General features: G+C 40.0%; 1 long non-coding RNA gene and 1 other non-coding gene across 2 annotated transcripts; both read left to right on the plus strand.

Annotated features, from left to right (window-relative positions):
- Window positions 1–7,140: 7,140 nt before the first annotated feature.
- LOC111817542 lies at window positions 7,141–19,312 on the plus strand. Its single transcript, XR_002821715.1, has 3 exons — window positions 7,141–7,151; window positions 11,945–11,947; window positions 19,241–19,312. It is a non-coding gene; the product is annotated as an uncharacterized LOC111817542 (long non-coding RNA).
- A 482-nt stretch (window positions 19,313–19,794) lies between these two features.
- On the plus strand, window positions 19,795–19,925 carry LOC111817564. Its single transcript, XR_002821729.1, has one exon. It is a non-coding gene; the product is annotated as a small nucleolar RNA SNORA61 (small nucleolar RNA).
- The last annotated feature ends 3,280 nt before the right edge of the window (window positions 19,926–23,205 follow it).

A 23,205-nucleotide genomic window follows, 5' to 3' on the forward strand; every position in this document is an offset into this window, starting at 1 on the left:
TGAACTAGGCTGGTCTTTGCTTCATAGCATAAACTAGCCTATTGATAGTCAAGTAAAATACTTCCAGTCCTTTGTTCTTAAAATGCATTTTTCACCCAATAGCTAGGGTCACTGACTTAAATACAGATATAATGATGACAAACCCTTTAATGACTCTTCTATTGTGTACCAAGACCATAAGTCTCAATTCTTTGACCTAATGACAAGTTAGACCTTTCATATCTTGATCATATTTATCTTCACTCCTCATTATGGCTCTTCAAAACATACTGCTTACTGGTAGTCACACACACACACACACACACACACACACACACACATATTTTTTCTCCCCACTTACACTCTAAGGTCTAGTTGGTGCCACTTTCTTAAATTTTTCCTCTACTTACAAATTTCAGTTCAGGTCTGCCTGTAGAAATCCTTTCATGCTACTTAAAATTGCCTGGATGAAGGATATGTGAGTGGAAAGTTGGTTTTCTGCTCAGTTAAATGACACCAGTATTATACTGGAGAGGTGGTGAATTCAGTCAGGAGATAATGTGAATTCAGTTCCATGTATTCAAGAGACTCCCAGGCAAAGATGTCCACCAAATACTTAATGTATTTGCATAAAGCTCACAGGTAGGGTCAAGTACTGCTCTACAAGTCATTGATGAATTGGAGAGCAGCAACCCAAGGGTCACTTTAGGTTTCCAAATATGTAAGCCCCTGAGTGACTTCATGCAAGTCATCTGAGAGCAGGAGAGATGATGGATCAGATGATGAAAAAGAACCTCAATAATACTAGCTTGGAGGTACATGGAATCCTTATATCCCATAGTTTAACACATTGAACTTTCATTCCCCCTTCACAGCAGATTGAGTCCAAACAGTGACACAGGGCACAGGCTCCTTCTAACTGGAAGTACCACTACCTTCAATAAATGCCTGGGACTAGAAAGGCCAGAGAGAGTGAAATTTTGCATGTGAGAGGGTGATAGCTTTCATCACTGTGACAAAGTCCCTGGGAGATACAACTTCAAGGAAGAAAAGTTCATTTGGGGTCATGGTTTCAAAGGGTGTGGTCCATGGCTGGCTGGTTCCATTGCTGCAAGCCTGACCTGGGGCAGAACATCATGGGGGAGAGGGTGGGAGGGGCACAGATGTTCACCTCAGAGAAGCCAGGAAGCAGAGACAGAGGGAAAGAGCCAGGGGAAAAATATAGTATTTAAAGACACAGCTCTCGGCGACCTATGTCATCCAGTTAAGCCCCACCTTCTCGATTTCATCTATTCACCCATAGTGTTGTCATGTGATGAATCCATTCATGGATTGGGGCTTCCAAAATCCCATCAGCTGGCAAATGAGGCTTCCATGCAATGAACCTTCTTGGAGACATAGCACAGGGACTGTGAAGAAGTAAATATGAAAGTTAATCTCCTCCACATATATTTAAGTGACTAAAATAAAAATGGTTCCCCTGAACCACGAGGGACCAGGAAACCATTTAGTGAAGAGCTGGGAAGAAGAAAATAAGCACGAAAGTTATTGAGCATTACCATGAACTATTTTAGCAATCAACCAATTTGGTATGACAGAAGAAGAAAAAGGAGAATGGAGAGGTGACTTCTGGGACATCTTCAGAGAAGGCAATTTGCAACCTGAACTTTGAAAACTGGGCATTGTAGGGTGGCACTCCCTTCCTTGAGAACAGAGTCTATCAAAGGCGTAGCTCATCCCTTAGAGCCCCTGCACAGTAAGGTTGATGCAGATGCTAAGGGAAATACAGCCAGCAATGAGGGGGTAGACCAGTTCTCCTAAATAGGAGGAAAGCTGCTTTTCAAAGTGATTCTCCAAGACTTCATTCCAAGAGTATTTCTAGACAGGCCCATCAATAATGAGATAGAAAAAAAAATTTTTGTGAACTCTTATTTTGTTAGTTTCCTCTTTCATAATGCTTACTACAGCCTACTACCTATACAGAACTGACCATAATTACATATAAAATACCCTGAGATCCTGCTGCCAGACATTCTGGTAAAGGGATACTTCCGTATTTCTTTTTTAATCCTTGTCCTCTCCTACTTTAAGTCTTTCAACTTCAATGATGAAATTGTCTATATATCTGGAAGTCTCTAAAAACTTTATTACAATGCCTTAAAAATGATCACCTTGCCAAAATGTGAATTTCTATTGCAAATATTTTTACATTTGTTTTCTCTGAATAATTTAAAAAAAAATTTTTTTGTATTTTAAGGAAGGGTCTACAGGATGTTCAGGGTCTCACTACTAGATTGGATTCATAGTGATCTGCCTGCTTACAGCCTCCCAAGATCTGGGATTACAGGGGCATGCCACCATGCCCATTCCCAATTGCTGTCTCACTGTGCCCCAGGCTTTAAAATTTTTAAGGTGATAAAGAGCCCATAAAGGGCAAACAAGGACAATGTTTCTTATTCTATTAAGAAGTAACAACAAGATGTGATCCACAGCACTATTAGGGATAATTGAGAGTATAATTATTCTGGAGAATTTCAGATTTAAATTGTCAGTTCACTGCGCATATTATTAAAATGCCTGCCAATCTTTCTCCAAAGATGTCAAAATCAATGGCAAAAATAATTTCTGATTAATTTATTTGAGAAGCTGTATATTTCATAAATACCACATGCCACAGTACATATTCTAATTTGTGGGTTGTATATATGTCAACAGTTACCAAAAGACTGAGTCAAATGTCATTTTTAATTAGCTATAATTGGTAAAATCTTTTTCTTGTTTTCTATTGTATGCCTTAAAGATGACAGACAATGAGGACTTTTTTTTTTTTTTTTTTTTTTAGAACTTAATATTCCTGACTTTAAAGTGAAATGTGAAATAAATCTTGGTTCTGGTAGAGTTTGTAGATTAATTTCAAATGCGAGATATGAAGGAACTTCATAAGGATTTCCTGGCAGTAGGAAAACAACTTAAGAGACTTCAATGAAAGTATTGCAAGAACAGACAAAAATTTAATTACACAAAAATATTGCAGACAACCACATACTTAATAATCTCAGTTCTTCTGGTGTTTTGATGTCACTTGAGAACCTCATTCTCTGAACCATCCACAAAGATCAAAGGCTACATGGTCCCAGGTCATTTCTATTTACGCCCTTCACCTAGAGGAAACACAGAACTTCAGCAATAATCTAAATATTCTACAGCTTCATAGGAGGCTACTGCCAGAGAAGAAACAGCGCCACCTAGTGAACGCCTTGAGGAAGCTTTCCTACCAGTCAGTGGCTACCCTTTCATGGGCCAATGGAGCCAAATACTAGATACACGTTTTTTTCAAGCTACTCACGCTAATATTTTAGCTCTTTGAAATTTTCCCAGCAGTATCTCCACTGGTTCATTCTCTTACACTCCGTGTCCCACGACTGCAACACCCAGGAACTTTCCTCATGACCTTTAAAATACATTTTCAGCCAGGTAGGGCGGTGCACTTCGGTAATCCCCACCCTCGGGAGGCTGAGGCAGGAGTGAGGCAGTGAGTTTGAGGCCAGCCTGCACTCCATAGTGGTTGCAAAGCCAGCCTGTACTACACAGTGAGACTCTGTCTCAAGTGAAAAAGAAATACATTTTTGAAGACAGAGTTCAACAGTTGGCTCCTCACTACCACTCCTTCAACTGTCCTTTTCCTTAAATCAAGCTACTTTATGTAGGGTTTAGGCTTCTATCTCGTGATTTATTATCTCCTCTCTATAAGGTGAATATTTTTGTCACCTACCATTCTATTACTATGCGTACATGTATATACTTAAATATATTCCATTCAACTCTCTCTGCTACACCATAAATGACTAATTTTTGTTGCATGAATCAAAAGGTGAATTACTTGAAAGATAATTGCTCTTTCTATCCCATTAACCCTTACCCTGCCTAAACGACTCAGATCCTGGCATATATTTTGGCAGTAGTATCAAAGACACCGATGACTTCTTTCATTATATCCTTAAATTGGTAATCTAGTTGATTCTGTGAAATTTATCCTTGTATAAATTTCTTTTAGATGAAAATACAGAAGTAGCTTGCCATGCCAGCCCCACCCCCAGGGTGCACTGAGACAGCAATTGAGACTGGGCGTGGTGGCATGCACCTGTAATCCCAGCACTTGGGAGGCTGTAAACAGGAGGATCACTATGAGTCCATTCTACACAGTGAGACCCTGCAGACCCTGTCCTAAAATAAAATTAAAAAAAATACAGAAATAACCAACTCACAATGTCAACCTTTAATTACTTTAAAAAGTAAAAAGCATACAAGATACTCACTGAATATTTATAAATGAGTTCATGAGTTGATGTTAAGAACTCTGTTGACGCAAGGCATTATATTGAAAAGGCAGAAGAGCAGAAGATGCACACTAATCAACTAGAGAAGCCCTAGAAAGTTCTGTTCTCTGTCCTACAGGCAGCCCTTTTCTCCCCACACCAGAGTTACATCATAATGTACACAAACTTCAGTAGAAGGAACAAGAACCAAGAAGCCCAGTGAGTGAGAGAAAGCCTTACAAGCATCATTCAAGTGAGCTTTAAACAGCTGGCTGAGGACTGAGAGCTCAGGGAGAAGTCACAGGCCTGGAATCAGGGCAGAGTTTTCAGTCATAGCAGTCTGGGTGCTCCTGGGAGATTCCAGGTAAAGTGAATGAGGATGGATCCTAATGTGGAACTGAGGCAGTGGGGAGGATGGCCAGGTAAGCAGGTAACAGATTAAGAACTCAGGTGAGAAATCCAGGGTACACTTCAGTTGAGTGGAAAATTTAGACGAACAATATAGGCTGAGGGATCTGAACTGGAGCTAGAAAGCAATGCTCAAGGTATGCACCAGAGCTCCCCCAAAAGTGCCACAGCCATCCTCAGTAACAGTGAGGTCCCCAGCTCATCCAGAAACGAGGAAAGCTGAGTTCCCACCAGGGAAACCAATGCGACAAGCTTCATGAAGCTGAGCAGTGCATCATCTTCCCCTCTTGTGCCAGGAAGCCACATTCAAGATGAGGACCCAAGCTTCTCCAAAGTTCATGGGGAAAGCCAGTATGACAAGGTCCTCCAGCAGGACAGCCAACAGAGCTAGCAGCTTCCAACAGCTTCTTCATACAGAATCCTTAGCAGCCTTTTGGCAGTTTCTACTGTTCTGCCTGTATGCTGCTGGCAACAATCCTCAGGTGGGCCTCCCACACCCAGCACCACACCAGTTTAATTCAAGTGGATGTCATAAGCTGACCACCAGTTAGAAGTCCACTACACCATCACAATATTCTTTTTCTTTTTTAAATGTACTACAGGGTCTATGTAGTACAGGGTCTCACTATGTAGATCAGACTCATAGTGATTCTCCTGTTTTCAGCCTCCCAAGCAGTGGGATTACAGGCGTGCACTACCACGCCCAGTCTCAGTCACTGTCTCAGCATGCCACAGGGGCCGGGCCAGCACAGGAAGCCAGGGATCAAACCCCAGCTGCTGCACTCTGCCTAAACAGACACTTTAGTCTGCTGAACTATCTGGCTGGCCCATCGCAATACTCTTGTCAAAGAAGGAAGCTTTCTTATATTTTGAGCAACTTGGACTTCAGAGCAAAACAAGGTGGCAAATATAACAATCTTGTACTGGTATTTCTCACACTTGGCTACATAAATCTTTAAAATCTTTGATATTTAAGCTGCTCCCCTCACCAACTAATTCAGAATTTTTCAAGGGTTGGGACCTAGACTTCAGAATTTTCCAGAAGCAGCCATTGGGATGGACCAATGAGAGTTGAAGAGTCCTACTGTAGTGTAAGAGAGCCAGGTGTAATAACACCATGCACCCTCTCTGAAAGAAACTAAATCCCAGCTGACAAGCGATCTGCTGCCTTCAGGCTTGGGACCAAAGGAAGACTAATCCAGCCAGAATGGCAATATCATGCTGAAATTTCCAGGATTAGGCAAAGGAGGCTACAGAGAAATCCAGCCCAGGAAAGTCAATGCAGAACCAGACACAGAGTACAAGGAACTGGCCCAGGATATTTCTAGAAACTACTAACCAAGGCCCAGCTGAGGATCAGAGCCAGAAGAAAGGTTCATGACCATCGGCCTCCACCAGAGAAGAATATGGAGGAAGCAGTGGACCTTCACTTTCAAATAAAAATTCCTGTGTGGTATGCATTTTCTGTGCCTTCATTCTTCATGGGGAAAAAGGAAGGATAACTATTGGAGTATTTGGGCAACAAAAAGACTAGAAAGTATTTGCTCCTGGTTTTTGGTTTGTTTGTTTGTTGAACTTGAAATTCATGGATGGAAAAGTAGGTGCTGTAGTAAAAGGATAAAAAAAAATCTACAGAAATGAGCAACTCAGTGAAAGGAAATTTTCATTGCTCAGGGAGTATAAAAATTTACTTTCCTCTAGGCTCTTACCTGAGTTGTTGGGCTGTCTAAAGAAACTTTTGAGTTAGAAGAAAAACTGTTTGAATGCAGCATTTAAATATTTATAAATTTTAAATTATTACAAAATTGGAAAAATTCAAACAGCAGCATACCATTCTCTCATCTTCATTGTTTTGTTTTTAAAAGAATCTGTTTTAAAATGTGGATGCAAAATTTTTTGCATATGTAAATATTTATAATCAATTTTGCTTATGGAATTTTCCATCCTATTGTGTCTGACTTGTTCTGAGTATTAAGGCACTTTCAGCATGGCGCACAAAAAACTGCATACATATGCATTTATAAGAACCAAGTGATTACAATCTTTTTAAATTGACTGTAGCATTTTCCATCTAAACTTCTATATATAAAAAAATATTTTCATTAATACGTGTTTGCAGTACGTAATGATTGCAATTATGGGATGGGGAGTGGAACAAGCTCATTACACACCTTAATTCTTTTTTCTTTCTTCTATCATTTTCATTCCCTATCCTTTCCCTCTCTCCTTGTTCCTTTTTTTTTTTTTTTTTTTTTTTTTGCGGAACCAGGGGTTGAACTCAGGCCCTTGCACTTGCCAGGAAAGCGCTTATTCCACTGAGCCATCTCCCCGGCCCCTTCCTTGTTCCTTTTAACTCTTAGTTCCCTTCCCATTTTCTTGCATCTATTTATTAAATGACAATATTTTGGCAATCTGCTTTTGCTTTGCTGTATGTGAGGAACAGACATCGTTTTACTTAATACAATAAAAATCCCACTCACCCACATCATAAGGAGAAGACATAATCTATAAATATACGTATCCTTGTGAATTCACAAGCTTAAGTAAACTTAAGAAGTAAACCCCACAAGACAGCTATTGTAACTAATTCATCAGAAGAGCACACCAAACTGCCTCATGCTGCTAGATGTCAGAATAGTATTTAACTTGGAGAAGGGCAACAAGTTTGGGTTCTGTAGTGTTGATAATATTGTTTGTTAATGGTAAGATAGCTCAGAGGTCTAAGCACCTGCATGCAAGCATAAGGACCCAGGTTTAATCCCTGGTACCACATGCCATGCCAGCCCCAGAATCCTAGACACACTGAGTCAGCCACTGAAACCCAGGGTGGTGCTAAACACCTGTAATCCCAGTGCTGGGGAGGCTGAAACAGGAGGATCACTATGAGTCTCATACTAAAGTTCTCACACTAAGGAGACAATATGATGTTTGCACATGTGGGTCTGACTCATTTGACTAAAGAGCTGCTCAGTGAGACCCTATACCAAATAAATAAGTAAATAAATAAATTTCAATTTTTTAAAAAAAAATTCTGATTCTTGACCTGGGTGTGGTCAGTTTTTAAAAAATTGAATATGATATACATATCTGGGCGGTGTACCTTTTTGTATGCACATAACTTTTTATTTTTTTAAAGAGTGTACAAAATAGTATTAAAACAGAAAAAAATACAAGTGGTGCAGTTTCACTTAACAAACTAATATGAATTTCACAGTATTTGTTGTAATACATAGTATTGTATTCTAACCAGTTATTCATATTACCAGATATATGCATGTAAAATTGGAAGAAAGAAAAAAAAAATAAAGAAGTGTATAAGAATTTAAAAGAGAAAAAATACTAACAATTGAAAAAAGGAGACAAAACAAATCAAGTATTATCTGCTCCTTTGCATAGACCAGCAGAAGTGCACAGTACAGTTGTCCAAGCCATCCTACTTACATACATAAATATTCATCTTCCCCCACCCCCTTTCCTGTTCTTATCCTTAATTCAATAACTCTTTCCTTTTGAATAAGTTCATTCCCTATTCCCAATATCTATTGTACTCTTCAGATTCCATTTTTCTCTTTCAGGTTCTCACACTAAGGAGACAATACAATGTTTGCACATGTGAGTCTGACTCATTTGACTAAAGAGTATGTTCTCTACTTGCATCCTTTTACCAAAAAACAGACTCAAATTTCTCCTATTTTATAGCTGAATAATACTCCACTGTGTAAAAATACCACATCTTCTTTATCTATTCTTCAGTTGATGGGCATCTGTGTTGTTTCCAGGATTTAGCTATAACAAATTGTGCTGTTATAGCTATGGGTGCACATATATCACTATGGTATGAGGTCTTTAGTTTTTCTGGAAAACTGCCAGGGAGGAAAATAGCTGGCTTAAATGGAATCTCCAATCCTAGATTTTTAAAGAATCTCCACACTGATTTCCATAGTGGTTGTACCAGTTTGCAGTCCCACCAACAGTGGAGAAGCGTTCCTTTTTCTCCACAGCCCACCCCCCCAGCATCTGTTATTGGCTGACTTCTTGATGTTAGCCATTCTTTCTGGGGTGAGATGAAATTTCAGCATTGTTCCAATTTGCGTATCTTGAATAACCAAGGATGTTGAACATTTTTTCACATATTTAACTTGTCATTTGTATTTCTTCTTCTGAGAAATATATATTCATCTCAGATATTCATTTTGGATTGAGACTTTGAATTAGGGATACCTGATTTTTTAAAATTCTTTTCACTGGGGCTTGGGAACTGGCTCAGTGGAATAAGCACTTCCCTGGCAAGTGCAAGGGTTTGAGTTCAATCCCCAGTTCTGCCAAATAAATAAATAAAAATATTTTCATGTTCTAGATAAAAGGCTTTAGTCAGAGGGAGAGTTGACTATAGTTTCTTACCAGTTTGTGGGTTTTCTTTTTACTGTGTTAGAGATTTGCTTTGATTTGCATAACCTTTTCAAAAAGATGAGATCTCAGTTCTTGATTCTTTGAAGTATTTTCAATGCAGTTTGGCTTTTGTTCATGAACTGTCTATCTACCCCTATGTCTTTAAGATTTCTACCTACATTTCCCCCCCAGAAGATTTAGTGTTTCCATTTTAATATTTAACTCTTTAATCCATTTTGACTGCAGTTTTATGCATGGTGATAGGCAGGGGTCTAGCTTTAGCATTTGGCATGTGGAAAGCCAGTTTTTTCAGCATCATTTATGAAAGAGGTTATCATTCTTCCAGTAAGCAAGTTTGGTCCCTTTATCAAGGATAAGGCCAGGGAGATGGCTCAGTGGAATAAGTGCATCCCTGTCAAGCACAAGGGCCTGAGTTCAATCCCTGGTTCCACCAAAAAAAAAAAAAAAAACCCAACCAACCAACCAAACAAAAACCCATGATTTGGGGGCCTGCCCCTTAGCTCAGTTCTTTAAGTGGCTGCTTCAACAAAGCAGTCAGGCTCAGGTTGCTGTGGTTCGATCCCCACAACACAAGCCAGCCAGTCATGCCCTGAAGGCATTTGGAGAAAAAAAAAAAAACAAAAACAAAACACTTCTGCCATTTGGGCTGGTGAGATGGCTCAGTGGTCTAAAGCACCTACTTAGAACAAGCTAAGCTAAGCAAAGCACAGGGACCGCGGTTCAATCCCCCAGCACCACATGCCAGCCAACCCCGCCCCCTGGTGGGCTGAGCTGGCCACACACACTAAATAAACAAACAACAACAACAACAACATCAAAAAAGGGGCCCTGGCCCTAGCTCAGTTTTTTAAGTGGCTGCTTCCACAAACCTGTCAGCCTCAGATTGCTGTAGTTGGATCCCCACAACACTCCAGCTAGCCAAAAGTGCCCTGAAGACATTCGAGGAGAAAAAAAAAAAAAAAAAACCCTGATCAAGAATAAGGTAGATGAGTGTATTTGCAGTTGGGTGTGCATCTTCTAAACTGTTCCATTGATCCTCGGATCTCTTTCTATGCCAGTATAATGCTGATTTTATCATTGTAGGATATGGTATAATTTCAGGTCAGGGATTGTGATACCTCTTGCCTTTCCTTCATTTCTCAGGATTTTTTTTTTCATATTTTGGGTCTCTTCTGGTTCCAGGTAAATTGAGGAAAGTTGTCTCCAGCTCTGTGAGGTATACTGATGGTATTTTAATTGAGATCGCATTGTATAACAATTTTGGGAGTATGGCCATTTTTGGAATGTTGATTCTTCCAAGCCAGGAACATAGAATATCTTTCCATTTTCTCAACTCCTCTTCAATCACATTTCTTAGAGTACTGTACTTTTCACTGTATAAATCTTTTGTGTACTTTGTGAGATTGATTTCTAAGTATTTCATTCTTTTGGGTGTTATTGTGAAAGGTATGTTTTCCCTAATTTCTCTCTCAGTGTATTCATTGTTTGTGTAAAAATGCTACTAATTTATGGGTGTTGACTTTGTATCCTGCTATGTTGTTGAATTTCATGGTTAAATCTGAAGGACTCTTGATGGAAATTCTGGGATCCTCTATGTAGAATATCATGTCATCTGTAAGTAATGATAATTTCATGTCTTCCTTTCCAATCGTTTTTCATTTTATTTATTTCTCTTGTCTAATTGCTCTGGCTAACATTTCCAGAACTATATTGAATAAGAGTAGAGACAGTGGTCATCCTTGTCTTGTTCATGATTTAAGGTGAAGGCTTTCAATTTTTGCCCATTTATTATGATATTGGCTTTTGGTTTCTCAAAGATGGCTTTTATCAAGTTGAGATATAGACCATCTATTCAGATTCTCTCTAGGGTTTTTACCATGAATGAGTGTTGGACTTTGTCAAAAGCTTTTTCTGCATCTAATGATATGATCATGTGGTTTTTGTTGTTGGTTCTATTGATGTGGTGTATTGTATCTATGGATGTGCATATGTAGAACCATTCCCGCATTCTTGGAATGAACCTCACTTCGTCATGATGTATAATCTTCTTGATGATTTGTTGCATTCTAGTTTTCTAGTATTCTAGTATTTTATTAAGGATTTTTTCATCTATATTCATTAGAGAGATTGGCCTATAGTTCTCTTTTTTATTTGAATCTTCTCTGATTTTGGAATCAAAGTAATACTGGCCTTCAAAAATGAGCTTGAGAGAATTGCTTCCCTTTTGATTTCATTGATGAATTTGGGAAAAGTTGGCATTAAATATTCTGTAAATTTCTTGTAGAATTCTGCTACATAGGATTCTCTTTGTTGGTAGGTTTTTATTAGATTTTCAATTTTGTGTCTTGTTATTGGGTTATTCAGAGTTTGTATTTCATATGTATCTGGGAAACTGTCCATTTCTTCTGTGTTTTCCATCCTGTGAGAGTAAAGATTTTGGAAGGAGGTATTGATGATCTTCTGAATTTCTCTAGAGTCTGTAATGATTTACCCCTTTCATTCTTTATTGCATAAATTTGGCTTTTTTCTTTCCTTTTTAAAATGAAGTTGGCTAGGGTTTTTCAATTTTATTTATTATTTCAAAGAACCAACTCTTTGGTTCATTAATTCCTTGTATTATTTTCTTCATTTCTATTACAATAATTTCTACTCTAATCTTTATAATTTCCTCCCTTCTGTGGGCCTTAGGCTTAACTTGCTCTTCTTTTTCCAGGAGCTTGTAGTGCAGAATAAGGTTGTTTATCTGAGCTTGTTCTGTTTTCCTAATGTGTGAATTTACTGCTATAAATTTTCCTCTTAAGATACCTTTCATTGCATCCCACAGGTTTCAGTAGGTTGTATCTGCATTTTGATTTGATTGTAAATATTTTTCAATTTCTTTTTTAATTTCATCTGTGACCCACTTTTTGTTTAGGAGGTTGTTATTTATTTTGTGTGTGTGTGTGTGTGTGTGTGTGTGTGTGTGTGTTTATGGTGTTTTAGTAGTTTCTTTTGTCAATGCTTTGCAGGTTTTTTTTACACTGTAGTCAGATAGTATACACGGGACAATTTCAATTCCTTTGAATTTACTTAAGAATGCTCTGTGTGCTAGTATATTGTATGTTTTGGAGAATGTCTCATGCGCAGCTAAGAATGTTTATTTTGTTGTTTCTGGGTGAAACACTCTGTAAAGGTCTACCAAGTCAACTTCATAAGTTTGGTTTCATTCTGATATTTCTTTGCTGATTTTTTGCTAGTTGATCTATCTTTTTATGACAGTGGCATGTTAAATTCCCCCATTACTATTGCATTACTGCTTATTTGATTTTTCATGTCTGTTAAAATTTGTCTTATGTAGGTGGGTGCTCCTCCATTGGGTGTATATATATTTAAAATTGTTATCTTTTCCTCTTGCAGTTTCCCCTTAACAAGTACATAGTGACCTTCTTTATCTCTTTGAATGATTTTTCATTTGAAGTTTGTATGTTCAGCAACCAGTATAGCTATTCCTGCTTTTCTTCTGGTTTCCTGGGGACATGGATGATTGTTTCCCATCTTTTGACTTTCAGCCAGTGAATTTCCTTTTGAGTTAAATGTGTTTCTTGTATGCAGCATATTTTTGGATTTTGTTTCTTAATCCACTCTGCTAGTCTGTTTCTTTTGATTGATGACTTGAGGCTATTTACATTGATGGTTATAACTGATACATATTGGCTTATCTTTCACATGCTATTATCCTGCTATTGGTTCTGTACTTTTCCCCTCTTTTTTAATTACTTGCTGTTTGGTGGTTCTTTTCTGTTGTTCTTGAAGCTGTGATCACTTCTGTCTCTTTCTAGAATATCTGTCAATCCTCTACTTTGTAGAGTTGGTTTGGTGGTCATGAATTTGTTCAGTTGCTCTTTGTTATGAAAGGATCTTATTTCACCACTGAATTTGATAGTTTTCCAGGTTACGTCAATCTGGTTTGGAAGTCATTTTCTTTCGGGACCTGAAATACTTCATTCCAAGCTCTTCTTGAGTTGATGGTTTGTACTGAGAAATCTGCCATGGTTCTGATGGGCTTTCTGTTGTAGGTAATCTGTTTCTTCTACCAGCTTTTTATATTCTATTCTTTCGCTAAATTCCTGAGGTCTTGATTATTATATGTGTAGGTGTAGATTTATTGTAATTATGATTATGGCTGTTTGGAGTTCTATATGCCTTGTTTAACTGTATGTCAGGTTCTTTTCTCATGTTTGGAAAATTTTCTGCTAGTACTTCTGCAAAGAGTCTTTTAATGTCATTTCTGCTGTCTCCTGCTGCTTCATTGACACTTATTATTCTTATATTATTTTTCTTTGTGCCACCTTATAGCTGCTGAATTGTTATTTCCTGGTTCCTTGTTAGTTTTAAGAGATCTTTCCTTTCACATTCATTAGTAGTACCACTGTCTTCAATGTCTGAAAGTCTATGTTCAGTTTCATTCAAGTGGTTTTCCCAGATTTCAATGGAGTTCTTAATTTCCTGGATATCTATTTAAGTCTGTTTCATGAATTCTAATTCTTTCCTGTTTGTTCATTTAATTTTTTATCCTTCCATATTATTTTTATATATGTGCTCCTTAGGTGCGCTGAACAAATCTTTCACTATTGTTGTCATTTCCTTTTTGACCCCAGAGACTATTTCTGGCCTTATTTCTTCTATAGCCTGATGGACTTATTTCTTTACTTCAGTTCCTATCATTTCAGAGATTTCAGGCATGTGATTTCCAATTTCTTGTATGTCTTTGTCTCTGGGATCTGCTCTGTGTGGGCTATAGGACTGAGACTGCCATTTGCTCCTATGTTTTGGTGTTTTTGAATCTTTCAGTAATCGCCCAGAGTTCCACAGTCTGCTTAGAGTCTGCCAAAGTTCTTCAGTGGCTCCAGGAAAGCTCTGTGCCTGCCAGCCCTGGGCCCACAAATAGCAGCCTCCTGCATCTCGCAGGCTATTCAGAGTCCCCCTAGGTTTTTAAAAAGTTGGACCTGCACCAGCACAAGCTCCATGCCTGTATGCTGGGGGCTAAGGTCAGAGCTTTCCAGAGCTCTACATGCTGCCTGGAGTCTGCCAAAGATCTTAAATGGCTCCAGGAATGCTCTAATCCTTCATGTGCTGGGCCCATAGATTACAGCTCTCACCATCCTGCTGGCCACTTAGAGTCCTCCTAGGTTTTTAAAAGGTTGAACTGGCACCAGCAGAAGCTCCACACCTGCACACTGGGGGCTAATAAAGGTCAGAGCTTACCAGAGTCCTGCAGGCTGCCGAAGTCTGCCAAAGTTCTTAAATGGCATCAGGAAAGCTCCACACCTGCTCACAGTGGGCCCACAGATCACAGTTCTCCTGCATCCCGCAGACCACTCAGAGCCCTCCTAAGTTCTCCGTATGTAACTCTTTAATAAACTGTTTCAAAACTCAGTAGAAGCACCTCTGCATTCCCATTTTAACAGTACAGAGGACTAAATCAGAAGCAGTGTAGGGTAGTCTGGTGTGCTGTGCTCGAGCCTTACCTTGTGAATTATCATCTGTCTTTGGGAAATGTTCTAACATCTCCAGAATCCAGGCTCCTCATTGGTGAAAGGTGATCATGAAAGCCTCACACTTGAGAGTCACTGGGCACTGTAAATCACATGGTAATTGTAAAGTAGTATAGTTTCAGCACATGGCTTGATACACGTGAACATTTCCATCATCTACCACAAAGTATTAAAATATTCTTCTCTAGAATTATAATACTCCATAACTTGTGTTGGTTTGTATTCTAGTTGCTGAAGTCCTAGGAGTGAAACACATCCTTTACCACCTACAGTGTTGAAATTAAAGGAAGTCGATGGAAACATTCTGACACTCAAACCAGACACATTGCAAGAAGGATTTTGCCCTTGGTTCCTGATATACTGCATCACAAGTGCTACAGTCAGGTAGGTTTTGATTATTTTCAAAAATTAGGAAAAAAAATCAAATAATGGATGATCTTTATCCACTGGTAAAGTTAAAGAAAAGGTGACCTCTTCACAAATAGAGAGCAAGTGGAACCTGGAGAGAAGTGTTAAGGTTGGGAAGAGTCACTGTGAGAAAAGGGTGTTGCAGTAAGAGAAAGAGACAAATCACACAGCAAAAGCCAGTGGTTATACCAGTGTAGGGCAAGCACTGATTTGCAGTAGGAGAGCTGAGGGACAGTTGCTTCAGGGACCCTCCCGAGCAGCTTTATTAGCAGGCAACTGGAGAAGCAGATGGTTGTGATTGGGGTTCAGAGAAAAGCAGCTACAACTGGGGTGCTACAAGATCCATCAGCTGAGTGCAGCCAGGAGGGAAAGCAAAGGGGCAGAAGGCATCGCTGTGAAGATCTAGTCAAAATTATGTTTAGGAGACAAATTTCAGGGTATAGTTGGATGGGGAAATTTCCCAGTCCAGGATTTTATATGAAGCAATTTTAAAGGATTAAAGAAGTACCAAAATTAATGAGCAAGTAGGCTTTTTGTGCTACTGCTTTAGCCCTCTACTTTTCCACCAATACATTTAAGTTAAACAATAATAACAGAAATAAAAACCACAAATATTCTAGCTGTAGATTTGTTTCCAGTAAGAAACATCTAAAGCACGAAAAGTAGACAGTGCACAAGAATTAATACATTAGAGTAATGAGTGCACTGATTGCCTTCTTTAATTTCTGGTGCACATTCACTGCCCTACTCTGAGCATTTCTCATACTCATGGTCCACAGCTGTACCTTGGTTGCTGGTTTTCACAAAGGCTCCAGGCTGAGCTTGCCTCTACTCTGATTCTGGTCTTTCACTGGCTATTTTAGGTAAGATTTCTTGCCATCTCCAGACTCCTTTGCTTGATCCAGGTGCTTTCAAAGTGATGGTGAACATTTTCCATAGCCTTCTACCACTAGTAAGTTTATGTTAAACAGAAATAACAGGAACAAATGTAACCCAGAAGAGTCATGAGTAGAAGCCGAGTAAAAAGCCCCTCAACTCTGCCATAAATTGCATACCAGCAGGGTAGAGGCATCACCTGGGAAGTGCAGAGACTAAATGACTAAGAGGAAAGCCTGTGGCAAGAATTGGTGAATCAGCCAATTCAGCCCAGCTGGAAAATAAAATGGACTCTTTTTATAAGTGACTCTTCTTAGAGAAAAGGAGATTAAAAAATACCATTCTGTGACCGAAATAAATCAGCAAAAGGGGAGACAGGAAGCCAGGAGAAGAATGAGGGATGTGTTTCATACATACGGACCATCAAAACCTTCACTGAAAGAGTGAAATTGAACAAACAGAAGACTAAGATGTAAATGCCATGAAGTTATCTGAAGAAAGAGTTAACGGGAATCAGTGAGGACAAAGGATGTGCCAGGATTCACACTAACAAGCAAAGAGGCCAGCGTTTATGGAGGACAGGAGCGGGAACGGAGGACAGGAAAATTGGCAGGAGACCAAAGAAGTAGGAAGGAGCAGTCATAGAGCAGGCAAGTACAGAGAGCACCAGGAAGATTGATGCTATGTCCCCATGCAAAGCTGCGTTTGTTGGCTTCCTGCCACTGTGACACAATATCTGACAAAATGAATTGAAGGGATGAGAGATTTCAATTACTTCACAGTTTTGAGGGGTCAGTCTGTGGCTGGCTCACGCTGCTTCTTTGAAGCATACAGGGAGGCAACACAATGTAACAAGTGGAGTGAAGCCATTGGCCCATTGCAGCCTGGGAAGCCAGAGAGAAGCCGGAAGGGCTGGGGACCTAGTAGCTCCCTCAAGGACACACCCCCAATGACATCACTTTCTTTCCTAGGCCCTGCCTTTTAAAGGCCCCACTCCCTTTCTCAGTGCCGTATGCTGGTGACCAAGCCTTGAACACATGGATACTGGGGTGCATTTAAAATTCAAACCAAGGCAAAAGCTGACTGAGAGTCTTGGGGGACATTTGAGAGAGCATAAACCCTAAAGTGATGTCTCTGGTATGAGTTCCTTATCACCACAGTACGGGCAGGCCTTACTGACATTGGGTCATGATGTAAGCTTTTTGGTGTTAAGCTTAGTTGGTATTTTTAAATAAGACTTTATTTTTAAATCTTAAAGATTGTAAGCAAGTGTCAATTCAGTAGTTCTAAAGTGGTCCCCAGAGCATGCATCTATTGGGGAGCGGGGTTTGTATGATTCTGATACAAAATTTTGCTCTATTGCTCAAACTTCGGGAGCAATTATTGTCAAAAACCATCACCTTAGCAAAATCATCCTAACTCATCTGAATTTTTGGCAACTAAAATGTTTTAACATTGGGAAATACTAAATGGATTAAAAGTTTCATCCAAAATCAACAACAGCATTCTGTGTAAGTTTTTGCATTCATTGGCAAATGCTGTATTATATATTCTTTTATCCTTAAATTTATAATCACAAAAAGTCAACTGCTTTATGAAAACTAAAGGTTGAAAGTGAGCAAAGGCAACATCAAAAGACTATTTAAGAGGTCATTTTAAATCTAGAGGAGAGATAGTAATGGTGACAGTGTTCAGAGGGATCAACTTATAGAAGTACTTTGGAGGTACAGCTAAAAAGATTTATTGGTGGATTAAATGTAGGTTTTGACAAAGTGGAAAGCAAGGGAAACTCCAAGTTTTGGGGCTTGGAAAAATAAAATGGTTATTTACTAAGACATTGAGCACTGGAAAATGTAGGTCTCAAAGAGGTGAAAATGGAGACAAGAGTTTGGTTTTCAGCAGGTATTACTTGATATTTCCATTCTATACCTAAGTATATGCCTTTGCACACATGAATCCAAAGGTCAACACAGAGGCACAGACTTCAGATTGGAAGTCATCAGCCCCCAAATGCTGTCCCATGCTATGGTGCTAGATGAGGTTAACTAGGGCGCAAGGGCAGATAGTAATGAAAACAAGGAGAATTGAGCTACGCATCATCACCAATTTGAGAGGTTGGGGATCAACAGTAAAGCCTAAGAATAGAAGGAGAGAAGAGAAAAAGTGACAGAATAATGTGTTAGAAAGCAAATAAGGAAAGGACTTCAGAGTTGGGGAGCTAGCTCAGCAGTCTAAGTGCCTGCCTGGCAAGCACAAGGACCCATGTTCGACCCTTGGTACCCTATGCCATGTCAGCCCCAGAAACCTGGCCATGCCGTGCTAGTCACCAAAACCAGACCTGGTGGCACACACCTGCAATCCCAGTGCTGGGGAGGCTGAGACAGGAGGATCACTATGAGTCATAGTGAGACCCTGTACCAAATAAATATTTCTTTTAAAAAAAGAGAAGGACTTCAAGGAAGGAGCGATCCACACTATCCAAATTCTATGGATGGAAGAAGAGTGTGGATGAGTGAAAATTGAGCACCGACTTTAGTCATTCAGAGACCAGAAGTGGCTTCAACAAAGGTTATTTATATAGAGGGAAAAATAATGTCAAGAGAGTACATTATTGTGTTGGGGTTTTTTTTTTTTTTTTTGACAGAAAAGTTTATTTTTTAATCAAGTTGAACTAAATCTGTGCTAATATTTTGTAGACTTGTAACCAGAATCCTATATAAACAGAATAAAGCCAGCATCCAAGTATAAGTCTATTACATCCTTTAGCATCTCATCAACCAAAAGATTGATCTTAGGAAACACTATGCTGAGGAACAGAATTTTTAGTTTTGGCACTGGGAGCAGAGGCAGTGTCCTCGGCCTCATGCACACTTAGTACGCACACCGTAATGAGCCACAACTCCATTCCTCGGATATCAACTTAATTTGTCTGTCTTAAATTCTTAATTTGATAGTTCACTTATTACCACATAGACCCAACATTTCCACTGTAAAAATCCAGCACAAATTAAAATTACAGATGAGACTTCCCCAGGCTTCCCAGGCTTCTGCGTAAGTGCTGCCTTCACGGGAGCCTCAGCAGCGGTCATCGCAGTGTTCTTAGATGCTGGCTTAGCCTTTTTTGCTTCCTTGGCAGCCCTGATAGCTTGTTCTCTTTGGGCCTTTCTAGCTTCTGGTTTCTGATTCCTCTCGGTTTGTTATGTCGGCAAGAGATGCGCCAGTGATGGCCCTCTGGAATTTGGCTGCTTGTAGTGTTCTTTTCTTTTGCATTTCTTCCGACTGTCCCTTTTTGTGCCTTCTTCTGTACAGGACAGTCCAGTTTATTTGCCGAGGATTTCTCTTGGAAAAGAATGCAGACTCGCATTTTGCATTCAGAAACTGGAAGCCCTTCTGTGGGCCCTGGCGAAGCGCCTCCCGTGTCCCGGGTAGATCTTGTACCCACTGAAGCTGCACAGCTCAACCTTCACGGCTGCAGCTGGCAGTCAAGGTGGAAGACGGTGAAAACTATGTTACTGTTTTGCTTTAAAATGGAAAACATAAAATATTGACCAGATTATGGGAAAAAAATTCAATAAAAACAAAAATACAGATGATTCATAAAAACCTTACAGCCTAGAGCAGGGCCAAGCAGGGAGCTTTTGCACAACTCTTTCCTGGATATAGGAGGTACACAGGTCCTGGCACTCACGGAGGCCAACAGCCAACTGTGCGGTGGAGCTGGGTGCTTCACTCTGACAGCTGTGAAACCAGAGCTAAAGGCAGCGACTGAGAGCATCATGTGGGCAAGAGAAGTTGGAGGGTTCGAAAAGAGCAAATAATGCCTGTTCTTCTGGCATAAGTGCTGCTAACAAAGTTCAGGCATGGCCCTCTAGTTCCCTTTCCCATCAGATCTGAACACTGGTCTTGGTGGTTGTAAAGGAGGAAAGGGAACACTGAAGCTGGCCTCATGGCCTTATAGTCTGATATGTAGCACGTGGGTGAGATTCAGATACACACACACACACACACACACACACACACACACGTGTGTGTATATATAATGTATTATTGTGTACCTTGCTTTTTATAATTCAAAAATGTTTTGAAGATCTTTCTATATGGATATGTAACTTTCTTATTTTGATTTTCATTGAAAAGTATTCCTGTGCATCCGTGTGTGATGCTTCAACCAACCTCCTGTTACTAGATTAACCTGTGCTCTTAAAAATAATGCCACAGTCTTAGGCTGGGTGTGGTGTTGTGCGCCTGGAATCCCAGCGCTTGGGAGGCTGAAAACAGGAGAATCTCTCCGAGTCCGATCTGTGTAGTCAGACCCTGTAGACCCTGTCCTAAATAAAAATACAAATAATGATAATGATAGTGATAATAATAATGCCACAGTCTTATGTCTATGTCATTTTGCATGTATGTAAATAAAGCTGCTATATCTACTTGGTCATAAAAAAACAGTTCAGACTTGTTATTTAGAACACAGCACATCTAATTTTCTTACACTGTAGGAAGAAACATTTCTGGTTTTATTTATGATATGTTTAACTGCTAGGTTTTGCTTGTAATATGTTCATTTCTAACATATTTTCCAGGGGTAGAGCAAGTGAAACCACAGTGGAAAATAGAAAAGAATGACAAGTGAATTGACCCAGTGAGTCCCAAGAAGAATAAGGGCAATGGGATTCAGGACACAGGGGTCGGGAGGGAGGGCTGCGTGTGTGTCGGGTGGTTGCACCATGACACACTTGTCTTCCTGGGTCAGATCCTTGCAGCTGAAGGATGTCTTCTTGGGTGAGACTCTTGCAGGAGGAAGGTGGTGGGAATGGATAGGCCAAGTGAAGAGGTCCAGTGGCCTTGTCTGAGCTGCTGTCAGAGTCACAGAGAAAGCTGACAATGTAGGTGCCGAGATGGCCAAGTGTCGCTGTGTGTCCAGTGGCATCTGAAATATATGTTGTGGGGCTAGCACCCCTTACAACTCTGTAATTGTCCTTCAGAGCTAACAGATGAATGACTGGTTTGTAATGGAGGCCAGCCCTCTTCCCAAATGAAAAGTGCCAACAGAAGAAAACGTAGGCTGGCTCCCTAATATACATGGAGCACTTGTGGGATATTAAATACAAGTTTATTGATTTCTTCACTCAACAAAAGGTTACCGAGTGTCTCTCCTATGCTAGGAGCAAAAGCTGGAGCCTGCAGTCAAATGGAAATAAGACATTAATCAAATCAGCGCACCACTAAGTGGGAAATCAACAAAGACAGCCCACTGGGAAGGAAAGAAGGAAGAGCTCTAACAGCATGCAGTAGTGATTTTCTCCATGGCAGGATGAACTGAGCAGGCTTCCCAAAGGAAAGAAATAAAGACCATGCAAAACTCTGAAGCCTGAGTAAAAGCCCCTGAGAGGAAAAGGACGAGGAATGGTGTGTGCCACAGGCAGAAGGGCAGCACACACACACATTGGGGTGGACCAGAGAGCCCAGTGGGGATGGAGCTAGGGGTCGGCAAGGGTGGGTGGGGATGATGCCCACAGCAGGCCATGGGACCATGCAAAGTATTTTCCTTTTATGTTTATAGCAAGGAAATACACTGAACCAGTGGGCAGCAGTACCCAGCCATCATATTTGCATCTCTCCAAGACCATGTCTTGGGAGGGGGTGTCTAGAGGTTCTGCAGGAGCCGTGCAGGACAGGATGGACCTGAGGTTCTAGGAGGAAGGGCTGAGGGAGGCCAGAAGTGATTGGCCATGGGAGACAATGGGGAGGTGAAATGATAAAATCTTGTCATGGGCAGGATAAAAGTGTGAAGGATAAGGAGGGGACAGTGTAACTGCCCAGCTTCTGACCTGCTTGATAGGTTTATAGTGAAGAATTGGGAACTGTGGAGGAAGAACTTGAGTTCAGACTTTGGTACACTGAAGTTGCTATAATTGGAATAACAACTCTTATAGAATTTGCTTTGTGTTAAGTAATTTAGATGAATAAATTTGGTGATGTAGCTAAATATAATGAATATTCCAGCATTTGGTGTTCAAGGTACACATGCTGGACTTTGGACTTTGCTCTTACCATTGTCAGTGATGGGATATATATTGAATGATGATCATTTTTTTTTCTTTTCTTTCTTTCTTTCTTTTCTTTTTTTTAAATGGAACTGGGGATAGAATTCAGGCCCTTATGCTTGCCAGGCAAGCACTTATTCTACTGAGCTATCCCCCCGGCCTCCTTGATGGTTTCTTCTGCAGAGAGATTTCATGGTATTCTATTTCACATGCTTTCTACTAAAGGACTGAAAGTTAGAACCATTTTATGGGTAGGAAACTGCAAAGGAAAGAAATCAGGATCAGCTTGTATACAGTTAACACCTTGTTAGATTTCTGGAGTTCTAGAGGCTCGGTGGTTAACTTGCTTTGTGACTTCAGACCAGTTCTTTATCCTCTGCAACTTAGTGTTTCATTTTTGAATGCAATATACGTGGAGAGAATAAAAAGGTTGAACTGTGAGCTCTGCAGAGTCCCTTCTAGCCATAAAGCTTAAAAGAATTACTTAACATAAAACTACACAGTAAATAGCTGGGGGCTGTTTCTGTATTCTTAGATTTCTGATTTTCTTTGTAAGGGCAAAGTGGTTTTTTCCCCCAAATAAACAGGAAAAAAATGAAAAAGAAGGAGCAGATCCTAAAGTAAATAACATTTCATATAATTAAAGGCTTAAAATGAAGGCAAGATATATAGGAAAGAAGAAAAAACTATAATTTATGTATTATCAGAAAACATATTACCAGGGAGTCACAGTCAGCCTCTGGAGGCTTGGGGAGCCGCTCAGGAAGAGGGAAACCCCACCCACTGCCCTTCTGCATGCAGGGAGCCTGCTCTGGAGGAAGCCTGGGGTCTGGCCCGTACTCCTACACTGCGGTAAGGCAGCTAAGCCTGGGAAGCACCCAGGAAACAGCAATGTGCTCAGCCAGAGGAATCCAGGATAAATCCACTCCACCAAGGGGAAGTACTTTGCTCTCAACTCTCAAATTATAATCCGTTCTGTCATATAACTGTAAACTGTGCTCCTATGGGCTTAAGTACAAAATCAACAGTTCAGAGAGTTTGTCAGTTTCTAAACTATGCTTATGGTTAGTTATACTACTGTAACTGGGATGTCATATCTGTAGTGATCAGTTGTTTTCAATATTATGTAACAATATTGGGAATCTCGGGCCAGGGAGATGATTCAGTAGAATAAGCGCTTCTCTGGCAAGAACAAGGGCCTGAGTTCAACACCTGGTTCCACCAAAA

The sequence above is a fragment of the Octodon degus genome, unplaced genomic scaffold (genome assembly GCF_000260255.1).
Source record: "Octodon degus isolate 3935 unplaced genomic scaffold, OctDeg1.0 scaffold00061, whole genome shotgun sequence".
In the NCBI taxonomy this organism is placed as follows: Eukaryota; Metazoa; Chordata; class Mammalia; order Rodentia; family Octodontidae; genus Octodon; species Octodon degus.